The 15,589-nt window shown below is 39.4% G+C and overlaps 1 pseudogene; it reads left to right on the forward strand.

Moving 5' to 3' along the window:
* Nucleotides 1–14,010: 14,010 nt before the first annotated feature.
* LOC100346741 (RNA ligase 1 pseudogene) lies at nt 14,011–15,127 on the forward strand (annotated as a pseudogene).
* Nucleotides 15,128–15,589: the final 462 nt, after the last annotated feature.

The following is a 15,589-nucleotide window of genomic DNA, read 5'->3' on the forward strand; positions in this document are numbered from 1 at the left end:
AAAGACAGGATTTCATTCTTTTTGTGACTGAGTAGTATTCTATATATGTGCATACACCAACATTATCCTTATCCTGTCATCAATTGATGAATATCTGGGTTGATTTCCTATATTAACTGTTGTTAATTGAGCTGCAATAAACATGAGACTACAGATAACTCTTTCATATAGTAATTTCATTTCTTTTGGGTAAATTCTCAGGAATGATATGGCTGGGTGATATGGTAAATCTCTTTTCAGATTTCTGAGGAATCTCCATACAGTCTTCCATAATGATTGTATTAGTTTATATCCCTATCAACAGCATTTCAGGGTGCCTTTTCCCCACATCTTCACCAACACTTATTTATTTATTTTTATTTTTAGATGATAGCTAAAAATACCACACACTGGGGTGTGGTAAAACCTCATTGTGGTTTTTATTTGCATTTTCCTGGCGGCTAGTGAACCCAAGCATTTTTTTATGTGTCTGTTGACCATTTGAATTTCAACATGGAAAAATACTTGTTCATGTCCTTTGTTCGTTTCTTAACTGTATTGCTTGTTTTGTTGTTCTTTGATTTTCTTGAGCTCTTTATAGATCCTAAATATTAATCCTTTATCATTTGCATAGTTTGCAAATATTTTCTCCCATTCTGTCAGTTACATCTTCACTGTTGAGTATTTCCTTTGCAGCACAGAAGCTTCTTGGCTTGATATAATCACATTTGTCTATTTTTGTCTTTATTTTCTATGCTTCTGTGGTCTCACACAAGAAGTCTTTGCCTATGCCAATGCCTTGCAGAATTTTCCCAATGTTCTGCTCTTGTGATTTGATGGTATCAGGTCATAGCTTTAGATCCTTGTTCCATTTTGAATTGATTTTTGTAGAAGTATAAGGTAGGGGCCTTGTTTCATACTTCGAATGTATAGATTCAGTTTTCCCAGCACCATTTTTTGAAGAGATTGTCCTTTCTCCAGAGAGTGACTTTAGATTCTTTGTCAAATATTAGTTGGATTAAGATATTTGGATTAATTTCTGGGGTCTCTATTCTGTTCTGTTGGTCTACATGTATATTTCTGTGCCAGACCAGGCTATTTTGTTTATAACTTCTCTATAGTATGTCTTGAAATCTGATATTATGATGCCTCTGGCTTTGTTTTTGTTGTTCAAGATTGTTTTAGCTTTTCAGGGTTTCTCATATTTCCACATGAACTTTAGCATTTTTTTTCTAGATCTGAGAAGTCCTGGTATTTTGATTGGGAATTGCATTGAATCTGTAAATTGGGAGGCATTGGACATTTGATTCCATTGATTCTTCCGATCCATGAACAGGAAGATTTTTCCATTTTTTTGTGTCTTCTATTTCTTTCTTTAATATTTTATAATTTGCATTATAGAAGTCTTTCACATATTTTGTTAAATTTATTCTAAGGTATTTAATTTTTTTAAGATTACTTATGTATTTGAAATTCAGAGTTATGCAGAGAGAGAGAGAGAGAGAGAGAGAGAGGTCTTCCATCCACTGGTTTACTCCCCAGTTGGCCACAACGGCGGGAGCTGCACCGATCCAAAGCCAGGAACCAGGAGCCTCCTTCAGGTCTTCCCATGCAGGTGCAGGGACCCAAGGACTTGGATCATATTCTATTGCTTTCCCAGGCCATAACAGAGAGCTAGACTGGAAGTGGAGCAGCCAGGATTCGAACCAATACCCATATGGGATGCCGGCACTGCAGGCGGCGGCTTTACCCGCTACACCACAGTGCCAGCCTCAGTATTTAAATTTTTGTACCTATTGTGAATGGTACTGATCTTTCAAGTCTTTCTCAGTCATAGTGTTGTTTATGTATATAATGCTATCAGTTTTTATGTGTTGATGTTATACTCTACAACTTTACCAAACTCTCTTATGAGTTCTAATATTCTGTTAGTGGAGCCTTTTGGTTTCCCCATATGCAGGATCATGGGTTTTAAGCAAATAATTGAGATGCAAGAAACTGAGTCTGTAGTTGTCTACAGACTGATGATGTGAGGCTGAACCTGGATGATGGGAATGTAAAGAATGGTATGGATTCCAGAGATATTTATGAGGTAGTTCATCACTATGGAAGATGATGCAGAAAGGGAAATCGAATATGACCTTGAGATTTCTCAATAGGGAAAAGGAAAAAAAGGCACTGGAAGGAGAGAGGCACAAAAGTAAGAGGGACTGGTCAAGGAAGGGGTGGATTCTCTTGTTCCCATTCCCAAAAAAATCTATTTTCCCCAAAAATCACTGAAATAAATTTCCACCATAGACACTTTAAGGTTAATTATAAACCTGAAAAACTTAGAACATTAAAATAAAGTCAGATATTCCATTACTTAGCTTTTACTTATTTTTAAATGAGCACAGTTAGATAAAATTACTTACTCTTTTGCCGCTAGGCTTGCATGTGTCTACAGAAATCAGAGATTTCATTTTTCTTGAATAATTATAAATGTTTTCATTTTTAAATGGGAAGAAAAATCTAACTTGAGATTATTTTTTATTTTTCAAATAGTAGTTGACTACAAAACTACTTTCTAAAGTGATAACAGAAAAGTTGATCACATTATCCTTAGGGTAACCAGGTTTCCGGTTTGTAACACAAACCTGAACAAACAAAAGGAAGATTTCCCCTCTTCAATATCTACTTTTCTTCCACAGAACCTTATGCAAAAGACCTGACTAGCTATGTGAAGATAAGAATAAACAGCTATCCAAATTACAGCCAAGAAATCCATTTATATGTAATTGAGGCAAAAGATTTTCTTAGTGAAGTATCGAGGCAATTACCAAGTCTCAACTTCATTGTCCTGTGCAGACCCAATCCAAAAAAACCCAGCTCTCAGAAATTCAGAAAAAAAGTTTCTGTACATTTTGTAACTTGGAGATTTCACAATCCAAATAGCACTTTGTGCAACCATAAAACAGAGCATTATAACAAAGTTAGGAGGCACAGTGTGATTGCATGCAATGAGGGCGGTGTGCCCTCTGCATGGTCTCTGGTCAGTGAGCAACTGAGAAACAAAACAAAATATGTTTCATGGTTTACTTAACCAAGGAACAGATAAGGTTTATTATGAAGCCAAAGTTAGGAGGAATAGTAGTTTGATAATATTCTGAACATTGAATCCAAAATTAATTGAACAAGATGGAAAAACCTTTATAGACAAGCAGAAGAACTTTGAAATTCTCTCCATTTCCCTTCACTACTTGGCCTATGTTCATTTTAAAGCAGAAAGATCTAAATTCCTAAATTTATCTTCATAGGTGATTTTCTGGTCTGTCTTAGTGAATGCTGACATTGCTTATTTTAGTCTAGCTTAAGTGTTTGATGACATCCCTCCTTCCCCCACATCCCTTTCAGTTAATCCTTTGAGGCCCTGAAAAGACCTAGGATCCTCCTCAGATTTATTAATACTACACAGCATGTGATCCTCAATACTTACTTTCACTACCTGATATCCAGGCATCCTTCCTAACAATTCTTCCATTTCCTTAGAAGAAGTTTTCCTCTTTCTAGGGTGTAGTCCGTCTCTTTCATAGGGTACTATAATCAAGGTTGCCTGCCTCTAACCCTTAACGGAGTCAAAAAAAAGTCCCTAAAAAGTCCCTCTGAGAGATTAGACTCCTCTTTTACCTACCTTCCCAAGGCCTGAGAGTGGAAGCTATCAAACTCCTTATCTTGAAACTTATACCTATTATACCTACTTTTGGGATGGCACCTTGTTTCTCTACACTTTACATTAATTCCTGGAATACCCTGATATCCTCCAATTCCACACCCAAAAAAAACTCCTTATGTTTAAGTTATCTGGAGTTTCTTTCTTCTATGTGCTACTCAAAAATAATATCAGTGGTCATGTTATTACTAGTCATAATACAAGATATGCTTTGTATGATTCTTAAACTTGTTGAATCAACCTAAAATCAAATATCAAACATAATATTGGTTAGAAAATTTTTACTGTAATTACTGGTATACATGGAAGGTGCCATTGCAGGACATTATTACAACAGTTCCAAAGATCTCTGTAAACTATGACTTCTTTAATGGCAAAAGATACAAGCAGATTGAAAATGATCAGGAAACCCAAAGATGTTAGAAGTTCCTATTGAGATAGAGCTATTGATTCTTATCCTCCCAATATTAAATTAAACTTCACTAAATTACTTGACACCAAACTTAAATTATTTATTTGCCTCCCAAGTAGAGCTTCTAAGCTTAATTTAATTTTCCTTAGCCTTTTCCTAGCAGCTGTAACTTGTCTTCCCAGAGCATCTCAGGTAAGAGTTTTATATGAAGGTGGAACAACCCTGAACTGCTCAGATGGATTTTATCAACTAACAAACACATATACCCGATTTTAAATGTTCTTACACGACTCATGGACTTTTACTTAAGAACTCATTCTGAACAGCTACATTTCATATTCATTAGTTTTTCTTTTTTTAACTTTTATTTAATGAATATAAATTTCCAAAGTACAGCTTATGGATTACAATGGCTTCTCCCCCATAACGTCCCTCCCACCCGCAACCCTCCCCTTTCCCACTCCCTCTCCCCTTCCATTCACATCAAGATTCATTTTCGATTCTCTTTATAGACAGAAGATCAGTTTAGCATATATTAAGTAAAGTTTTCAACAGTTTGCTCCCACACAGAAACATAAAGTGAAAAATACTGTTTGAGTACTAGTTATAGCATTAAATCTCAATGTACAGCACACTAAGGACAGAGATCCTACATGAGGAGTAAGTGCACAGTGACTCCTGTTGTTGACTTAACAAATTGACACCCTTGTTTATGGCATCAGTAATCACCCTAGGCTCTTGTCATGAGCTGCCAAGGCTATGGAAGCCCCCTGAGTTCACCGACTCTGATCATATTTAGACAAGGCCATGGTCAAAGTGGAAGTTCTCTCCTCCCTTCAGAGAAAGGTACCTCCTTCTTTGATAGTTTTTCATTGTTTTGTATGTACGCATGTGCCTTAAATTGGAAACATATTTCTCACATCAGTAGTCCTTCAGATTGAAAGCAACTGGGGAGAAATGGGAGTGGAATCGCTATTGTTCTTCTTTCATGTTAATAGAAATTGAGATACAAGGTTTCTTCAAAAAGTTCATGAAAAATGAAATTTTAAAAAATTGGCGAGCAGGAGTTTAATCGAGTTAAAACAACCATATCTAACATCACGGTGCCTGGGTTTGATTCCCAGCTCTGACTTCTGACTCCAGAAGTCAGAACTCTCACCAATTCAGGCCCAGGGAAGCAGCAGCAATGGCTCAAATAACTGAGTTGCTGCCACCCATGTGGGAGCCCTAAATTAAGTTTCTGGCTTTCTCCCTAACCCAGTATTTGGGAGTTCCCTATCTCTTGTCACCTCTCTCTCTCCAATAAATTAAAAATAATTTATTTTAAAAGATGTTTATTTTACTGCAAAAAAACTGATAACCATGAATAATTTATTCATAATACACGTTTTCCATGAACATTTTGAAGAATTCTCATACTAAAATTAAAATAATATTTAAATAATAAAAAAGGGAAATAAAGTAAATAAATATATTGTCTTATAGTTGGGAGTTAAAGTTCAATTAGTTTCCTATTGATGCATGACAAATTACTACAAGCTCAACAGCTTCAAACAGCACAAATTTTATTACCTGACAGCTTCTGTGTATCAGGTGTCTGCCATAGGTTAGCTGAGCCTTTTCTCAAGGTCACAATGCTGAGATCAAGCTGTCAGCCAGGCTACCTTTTTATCTGAGACTTGAAATCCTTTCCCAAATTGGCAGAATTCATTATCTTGTAACTGGCTGACTGAAGCCCCCGTTTTCTTGCTAGCTGTCAGCTGAAGGTCATTCTCAGAAGCCACCCTTAAGTCCTAAACATGCTACCCTCTTCTTTCAAAACGTGAAGCTTACTTCAACGCTCATAAGAGAATTCTTTTCTGGGGGCTGGCACTGTGGCATAGCAGGTAAAGCTGGTATCCCATATGGTCTCCAGTTCAAGTCCCAGCTGCTCCTCTTCCAATCCAGCTGTCTGCTATGGCCTGGGAAAGCAGTAGAACATGGAGCAAGTGCTTGGGGCACTGCACCTGTGAAGGAGACCTGGAAGAAGCTCCTGGCTCCTGGCTTCAGATTGGCTCAGCCCTGGCCATTGCAGCCATTTTGGGAGTGAACCAGTGGATGGAATACCTTTCTCTCTGTCTTTCCCTCTTTCTGTCTATAACTCTACCTCTCAAATAAATAAATCTTAAAAACAAAGAGAGAGAGAGAGGGAGAAAGAGAGAGAATACTTTTCTGGAAAGTCCTACTCAATACATTTTTGCAAGTCTGAATAGGCTCTAATAATCTCTGCATGAACTAAAAGCTAGTATTTGGAAACATGATCATTGGAATGACTGCTCATTAGGTTCACAGATCCATCAGCCTCGAGGGGCAGGACTGATACAGAGAATTCCACCGTGGAGAGGGAATTTAGAGGACTACCTTAAAACCATTCCACTTCGGGACTGGCACTGTGGCATAGTGGGTGAAGCCTTTGCATGCAGCACTGGCATCCCATATGGGCACTGGTTTGAGTCCTGATTGCAAAACTTCCAATCTAGCTCCCTACTAATGAGCCTGGAAAAACAGTGGAGGATGGCCCAAGTCCTTGAAAGCCTGCACTAGCTCCTGGCTAGGCCATTGCAGCCATTTGGAGAGTGGACTGCATATGAAAGATATCTCAGTCTCTTTCTGCCACTGCCTCTCCTTCTCTGTAACTCTGCCTCTCAAATAAATATATAAATATTTTTTAAAAAGAGATTTATTTATTTGAGAGGCAGAGTTACAGAGAGAGGGAGAGACACAGAGAGAGAGGCAGAGAAAGAGAGAAAGGCAGAGAGGCAGGGTGTAGGGGCCCAAGTACCTGGGCCATCTTCTGCTGCTTTCCCAGGCCATTAGCAAGGAGGTGGATCAGAAGTGGAGAATATAGGACTCAAACCAGTGCCCATATGAGATGCTGGTGTAGGTGGAGGCTCAACCTATCACGCCAGAGTGCCGGCCCACAAATAAATCTTTAAAAAAAAAATTATTCAAGTTACCACAATAGCCATGATCTAAAGTACTTAATTCAAAACACAGAGACAAGCACCCAACTCAAATGTATAAATTCTTTTACAACTAAAAAAGACACAGTTAAACATAGGTTACCTCGGGGTAATGGATGTAGGCAGACAAGCTTTTGATAATATGCTTTTCTGTACTGTTTGACTTTTTTCATCCTACACATGTATTATTCTTAGCAAAGGACAAAAAAAACATTCAACCAACTGTATCCATGGAAATTAACAAATCATGTGGTTAATTTTCATTTTGTGCATCATCTAAAACTATGAACACCCCAAACTTCTTAAAGTCCTCTTTTCCTCTAACATCCTGATACAACCTTCTGCTGTTTTCACACACTAGTTGTTTCTTCTTAATTTTGTTTTATTCTGACAAGAAATTGTGTTATTATAGATGAATTAGAAACCACAGGGGCAGCCGGCGCTGCGACTCACTTTAATCCTCCGCCTGCGGCGCCGGCACCCCAGGTTCTAGTCCCAGTTGGGGCACCAGATTCTGTCCCGGTTGCCCCTCTTCCAGGCCAGCTCTCTGCTGTGGCCCGGGAGTGCAGTGGAGGATGGCCCAAGTGCTTGGGTCCTGCACCCACGTGGGAGACCAGGAGGAGGCACCTGGCTCCTGGCTTCAGATCAGCGTAGCTCCGGCCATGGTGACCATTTGGGGGGTGAACCAACAGAGGAAAGACCTTTCTTTCTGTCTCTCTCTTTCACTGTCTAACTCTATCTGTCAAATAAATAATAAAAAAGAAAGAAAGAAAAGAAACCACAGATAGGATCAGTGAAAAATCTTATCTTTACAGGCTCATTTTCCTGTCCTCCTTTCACACGTCCAAGTGAACTCTAGGTGGATTCTTAGGACATCTTCTCTTACTCTACCTACTCCCTGGATGACTTCATTCATTCCTGTGACTCCAGCTATCTTCTACATGCTTACAATTCAGATAGCTTATGATATGTATTTATAGCTCTGAGCTTCCTACTGAGTTAAAAACATACACAGAATTTTCCACTCTGTATGGATATCTCCAACTACTTATTCCACTAGCATCTCAAACTTACTAAGTTCAGAATTTAATTTCTTTGTTATTTGATAGTATCAAATCTTCTCATTTTTCCTTTGTCAGTTGATGGCATAGTAATTTGCTTGGCTGCTCAAACTGTAACTTGCTGTCATCTGTCGTACTTACTGATTCTTCATCCTTCTTAGTCACCAAGACCTCTAGACTATATATCAGAGTAGCTCCACATCTGTCAAAGTTACCACTGTACTGCTACCAAACGTAAGTCCTGACTTATACTAGATGCTCAATAAGTGTTTAATAAAATAAAATCAACTCATACATATAGGGTGACTTGATTTATGAAAAAGATGACATTGGGGCCAGCTCTGTGGTGTAGCAAGTAAAGCTGCCACCTGCAGTGTCAGCATCCCATATAGGTGCCAGTTCAAGTCCCAGCTGCTCCACTTCCATTTTATCTTCATTTTTATTTGACTGGGCTATTTCAAATATCTTGTCCTTCTGATCAGAAATTCTCTCCTCCACTTGGTCTATTCTATTAAAGCTCTTAATAGATGCTTTTATTTCATTTATTGAAGTTTTGATCTCCAAAATTCTTATTTGGTTCTTCTTAATGATTTCTATCTCCTTAGAGAATTTTTCATTCATATCACTCATTTATTTCCTCATTTCTTTAAGCTACCCATCTGTATTATCTTGCATCACATTGAGTTTCCTTACAATCATTATTTTGAAGTCTATTTCTGGCATTTCATAGATTTCCTTCAGGTAAGGATCTAATTCTGGAGAACTATTGTGTTCTCTTGGAGATACTACCTTGCTTCTTCATGTTTCCTGAATTGATGTCTGCACATCTAGTTTAACAATCCTTCCTTCTTTATACAATATATTTTACTGGGAAAGAGTTTATAGTTGAAATGGAATGCACTCAGCTTTTTGCTATGGCTTTGGTTCTAGGTGATCCCAGAAGTGAAACTTCTAATTTCTTTCGTTTCAATCAATGTCAGCTATATCTATAATTGACATAACAGTCTAGTCTTCAGCAGTTTGTATTTGTGACTTGGAAGTGAATGTGGGTTTCCTAGGGTGTATAGTTTGGTGTCGGTTGCACTGGGGATTGTGATTGCCAGTGCCTTGTTCTTGGTGCTGAGGGCAATAAAGAGGCTGCCCACTTGTCCCACTGGTAAGCTCAAGTGATTCTGAGGCTTGTGGTACCAATAGCTATGGCTTTAGGACTGTGTGATGTAGACAGGCCCTTCCTCAGGTCCTGCTGGGAGAGTCCAGCTGATGCTGGAGCTTATAACATCAAAGTCCCTAGTCCTAGGACTGGGGGATGTGAATGGAATCATGCTCTAGCTTACAAGGTGACTACAAGGTATATAGAAGCTTTTGCACTGGCAGGTATGGGTCCAGTGAGGTAAAATGCAGGCAGATCCCACTAGGTAGATCCAGTGGGTTTGAGGAATTTAGCACTGATTGTTACAGTCCTGGTGTTGCAAGATACAGTGGGGTCATTGCCCAGATTTCCTAGAGTGGGAGCCAGGTTTTTAGGATAGTGGTAGCCACTATCTGAAGCCAAGCAATGCAAATAAAGTGCTACAAACACTGTGTGTGAGTTCAAATTACCCCAAATATTATAATACCAACATCAATAGCACTGGTTCTACAAGGTACAGATGAAACTGCCCCCAGTTTTAGTTTATATGGGTTCTATTAAATGATTATTATCATATTAGAGATTAAAACTGAGGATATTTGTCTATTTACTTACCTACTTAAAAATCACAAGAACTGGGGCAGGCATTTGATGCAGTAGATAAGACGCTACTTGGGATGCCCACATCCCATGTTGGAGTGCATGGGTTCAAGTTCTGGCTCTGCTTCCAATTCTACCTCCCTGCTAATGTGCACTCTGGGAGGGAGCAGGTGATGGCTCAAGTAGTTTGGTCCTCGTCACTCATGTGGGAGACTCAGATTGAGTTCCCAGCTTCAGCCTGACCCTGCCTTGACTTTTGTAGGGCATTGGGGAGTTTCTCTCTCTCTCTCTCTCTCTCTCTCTCTCTCTCTCTCTATCTGCCTCTCTTTCTCTGCCTTTAAAATAAGTAATAATTTTGTTTAAATATCATAAAAATTCAGTATGCATTAAACATCAGAGGAATTATGCCATGACTTCATGGAGCCTCTAGAGGTAAAAATTACGGGGGGGGGAAACTCTCAGTATTATTATGAAAAACAGTTTTGACACTGAAGTCTCCCTGAAGTATAGAACTGCTTTAAGAACTGCTGCCTTAAACCTTTAACTTATTGACAGGAAAAATGTGATTTGTCTACTAAATCAATAAGTAATTGCAGTTTTCAGGAAGAAAAACTTGTTTTTTTACTGTTAAGTAATCATGTCATTCTTAGCATCTTCATAAACAGCTAGGTCACAATGACCAAAACAAGAGCTGTAATTTCCAGTCTGACGCAGTTCATAGTCTAAACTAGCAGCAATACAACATGGGTACTTTCATAGACAAAATTAAGGGTTATGAAATGCAAATAGCCAACAGCAATTAGTTAACTATGACAATACCTTAGTTTTAAACCAATTCAGTGGTAACTTTATGACTGCTTAATTCAGTAAGGTTAATTATATATCAATATTACAATTAACATAAAGGTGATAAATTGCGTTGCTATTCATTTTGTCTTGTTTAAAATATCTTCCATGAGCTAAAATTCCAAAGGATAGTCAAATATGTCCTTGAGCTGAATGTATCAAAATGGCTAATTAAGAACATTTATATGTTATGTTGCATGCATGCACATATTTGGGTACCTCAAAAATTTTGTGGGAAATGTATATTTCCAATGTACCAAAATAAACATCTTTTAATTTCATTTTCCATGACCTGTTTGAAGTACCCTCACGTATGCATGTATTGACAAATATAATTTATTAGCATATATAAATATGCACATATATTGCCAAATTTCCTAGGCTCCTCAATATTTCATATTAATTTCCTTTTTAACCAAAATAAAAATATTAGCTCTGTTCTACTTTAATGAATTCAAATATAAAATTATTAATATTTTAAATAATTGTATTTGTCCACCATCAATCCCCCTTATCCCTTTACTCTAACATACCCCAAAAGGATCCTCACTGATGCAATTTAAATGATCTCCAGATTGATTAAAACCTGACACTTGGATTAACAACTACAAAAACACCCATTTTTTTTAAAGAGTTATTACAAAGGCAGATTTATAGAGAGAAAGGGAGAGATCAAGAGCCAGCAAGCTTCCATCCACTGGTTCACTCCCCAAAAGGCCTCAACAGCCAGGGCTAGGCCAGGCTAAAGCCAGGAGCCAGGAACTTCTTCCAGGTCTCCCATGTGGGTGCAGGGGCCCAGTCACTCAGACCATCTTCTGTTGCTTTCCCAGGCGCAGTAGTAGGTAGCTGGATCAGAAATGCAGCAGCCAGCACTCAAACCAGTGCCCATAGGGGATGCCACCATTACAGGCAGCAACTTAATCCATATGCCACAATGGCAGCCCCAAAAAACACCTATCCTAAAACTAGAATGTAAGCATCCAAAAAGCAGCTATCTTTGTGTATTTTCTTAGTGGATTAATTCCAAGCAGTGCTACAAAGTCTAACCTATAACAAGCATGCAATAAATATTTGTACAAGGTATAAAAAGAAAAATGAATGTGTTATCATCTTAGCAATTTACCAATGTTAGAGATTTATCATCTTAGAAATTTACCAATGTTGAGTTATTGTTCCACATTTGCTAGTTGAGATAGCAGTATTCACGTTTAACAGTTCAGAAAGATAGGTATTATATGAGTAAAATATAGCAAATCATTTCCTATAAAGAGTCATCACCTGAAATCCAGATTGTTACTACTCTGAAACACAGAAAATCACCAAAGGTTTTCCTTTCTCCTTGCAAAGAATGTAAGCTGTTTATTTACTTTTTAAAGAGTGATTTATTTACTTGAAAACAGAATGACAGAGAGAAAGGGAGAGAAAGAGAGATCTTTCATCCACTGTTCACTACAAATGCCTGCAAAAGCCAAAGCTAGACCAGGCCAAAGCCAGTAGCCACGAACTCCATCTGGGTCTCTCATGTATTTGACAGGGATCCAAGTATTTGATACATTATCTGCTGCCTGCCTCCCAGGTACATTAGCAAGGAGCTAGACCAAAAGTGGTTGTGCTGTACTTTATACTTTGTGTGTCTGTATGGGTGCAAATGTTGAAATATTTACGTAGTACAGAGTTGGTCTTCCGTATATAAAGTCAATTAAATATGAACCTTAACGAAGAATGGGATGGGAGAGGAAGTAGGAGGTAGGATGGGAGTGGTGGTGGGAGGGCAGGAATGGGGGGAAGAATCACTATATTCCTAAAATATGTACCTCTGAAATTTGTATTCATTAAATAAAAGCCTTCTAAAAAAAATGGTTGTGAGGGGCCAGCGCTGTGGCATAGTGGGTGAAGCCACCACCTGAAGGTGCCAGCATCCCATACAGGTGCCCGTTAGAGTCCCAGCACTTCCAATCCAATTCTCTGCTTGGCCTGGGAAAGGAGTAGAGGATGGTCCAAGTCCCTGGGCCTCTGCACCCACATGGGAGACCCAGAAGAAGTTCCTGGCTCCTGGCTTCAGATCAGCACAACTCTGGCCATTGTGGCCACTGGGGGAGTAAATCAGCAGTTGGAAGACCTCTCTCACTCACTCGCTCTCCTACTTGCTCTCTCTCTCTCTCTCTGCCTCTGCCTCTCTGTAACTCTGTCTTTAAAATAAATAAATCTTTTAAAAAAAAGTGGTTGTGGGACTTGTGGGGAGCAACCCGGACTAGACTAAGTTACTGGAATTAAGACTTATTCTATGCATCTGCTCTCCCACAATATGGCGCTGAGAAGGGAGAAGCAGCTTCTACACAGCTGCCTCCAGTTCAATCAATAAACTGTAGGACCTGCTCCTGATTGGAGGAGAGCAGCGTACTTGGCGTGTGGGTAGCAGAGTTGGGATAGGTGGAAGAGGACTATAAAGGAGGAGAGAGACAACATGCACCAGGAACATCTATCTGAGGGAACACCTGTGCAGCCCCCGAGAGAGCCGGCTGGCGGTGTGCCGCTCCCCCGCGGAAGTGGGGAAAGTGGCTAGGGGGAACCGCCCTTCCACGGAGGTGGAAGGGTCGGTAGCCAACCCGGGAAGAACCAGCAGCAAACTCGGGGAGGGCCGAGCAGACAAAAGAACAACGCAGGGTGCTGTGTCGTTCCTCCACGAAGATGGGGAGCGACAGGACTTGATCCCTAATACTCTGATATGAGATGCAGTCATTCTAAGCAACAGCTTAACCAGCTGCTCACAGCACCCCTATAATAAAACTTTATTTATAATACAGTTGCCAAATAAAGCATGTATGATGGTTAATTTCATATGTCAACTTGAGTGGACTATGAGGTACCCAGATAGCTAGCAAAACATTTTTCTGAGTGTGTCTGTGAAGATGTTTCTGGAAGAGATTATCAATAAATCAGAAGACTCAGTAAAGAAGCTCTGCTCTCACCAAAGTGGGCAGGCATCATCAATCCACCACAGATCCAAATAGAACAAAAGTGGAAGAAGAAAAAAAAAAACTCTCCTTGCTTGAACTGAGAAATCCATCCTTTCCTGCCTTTGCATGTCAGCCCTCCTTGTTCCTGGCATATTAGACTCAGAAAGGGACTTCTATCATTGATCTCCTAGTTCTCAGTCCTTTGGACTCAGACTGAATTATACCACCAGCTTCCTGGTTCTCTGGCTTGCAACGTCAGATCATGGGACCTCTTGACTTCCATATCCATGTAAGCTACATGTAGCAAAAAATGCCATGTATGACAGCGGTGAAAGAGGAGCCCTCCACCAAAAGGCAGCATCAGGCCAGTCACACCTTTGAGCCTGACTCAGAAAACCCAACAAACAAGCTGACAAAATATTTAAAAATGTTCTACACCCAAAAGGCAATTCAAACGATTTTTTTTAATATTTGGGAGGATCTCAAATCTGCTCTAGAGTACTGGCTACCAGTGAAATAAACAGAACAGTTAAATGGGAATCCAGTGCCTGATGAAAATACACATTCCCAGCTAGGTACCAGTAGAGGAAAAAAACAATCAGTATTGCTGGCATTCCTCTGTAGTTAATTATTAATTTGAAATTGCCTAGGTATTAAGCATCATACTGATAACCCTGAACTCTTGGAAATTAGTGCAGTGTCACTATCAGATCTCTTAGAATAAACAGTGTAGCTTATAGGAACAAATATAAATGGATATGGTTAGGAAGCAAGAAGCATCTATTACATCTATTATACCGTATGGCACATCTGAAATAAGAACTCTGATTACATTGAAGCACAATGATCTGTTGTCTTGGTTTGAAGATTGAAAAGAGGGTAAAGTTGAAGGAATGGCATGGCTTTGTAGTGATAGCTGGTTTAAAAAAATTTATTTGAGAGGTTGAGTTACAGAGAGGGGGAGAGACATAAGAGAGAGATCTTCACTGGTTCATTCCCCCAGTGGCTGAAATTAGGCTAGAGCTGGACCGATCCAAAGCCAGGAGCCAGGAGCTTCTTCCAGGTCTCCCACAAAGGTACAGGGGCCCAAGCACTTATGTCATCTTCCACTACTTTCCCAAATCATTATCAGGGAGCTGGACTGGAAGTGGAACAGCTAAAACATGAACTATGGGTGCCAGCGCCATAGGCAGAGGCCTAACCTACTATGCCACAGTACCAGCCCTGTGATAGGTGTTTAATTAAGGTCCATCACCATCATCTTGATTTACGCTGGCCAATTCCAAATATTTACATGAATTCAAAACCAGTTTATCAACATAAACCTGCACAAATATGACTGTGCCTTTGATACTAAATTTTTGTTGAATCACTTCATAAAATAGATAATCAGAAATCTGGTAGACTCAAAGCTATAAGACTTCATATATAAATTAAAATTAGCTTTATTATTGTGGTATTTGAATATTATATCTTATATCTTATCTTCTGCCATGTTCAAGAAGGTAAAAATAGCTTAAGGTTCCTACTATTCATCATAAAACAGCAATATATCTTCTGGAGGCCAGCATTGTGACATAACAGGCAGTCTCCCCTGTGGGTGCCTAGCTGCTCAACTTCTGATCCAGCTCCCTGCTAATGCTACTGGGAAAGCAGCAGCAGATGTCCCAACTACCTGGGCCTCTGCAACCTATTGGGAGACATGGAGGAAGCTCCTGGCTCCTGGCTTCTGCCTGGCCCAGCCACAGCCATTATGGCCATTTGGGAACTGAACTAGTAGATGGAAGATCACTCTCTCTCTCTCTTTCTCTCTCTCTCCCCCTCCCTCCCTCCATCCCTCCCTCCCTTTCTCTATAACTTCTCCCCTTCAAATAAACAAAATAAATAAATAAAT

The sequence above is a fragment of the Oryctolagus cuniculus genome, chromosome 12 (genome assembly GCF_051225735.1).
Source record: "Oryctolagus cuniculus isolate XC-2025 breed Fujian yellow rabbit chromosome 12, ASM5122573v1, whole genome shotgun sequence".
Lineage (NCBI taxonomy): Eukaryota > Metazoa > Chordata > Mammalia > Lagomorpha > Leporidae > Oryctolagus > Oryctolagus cuniculus.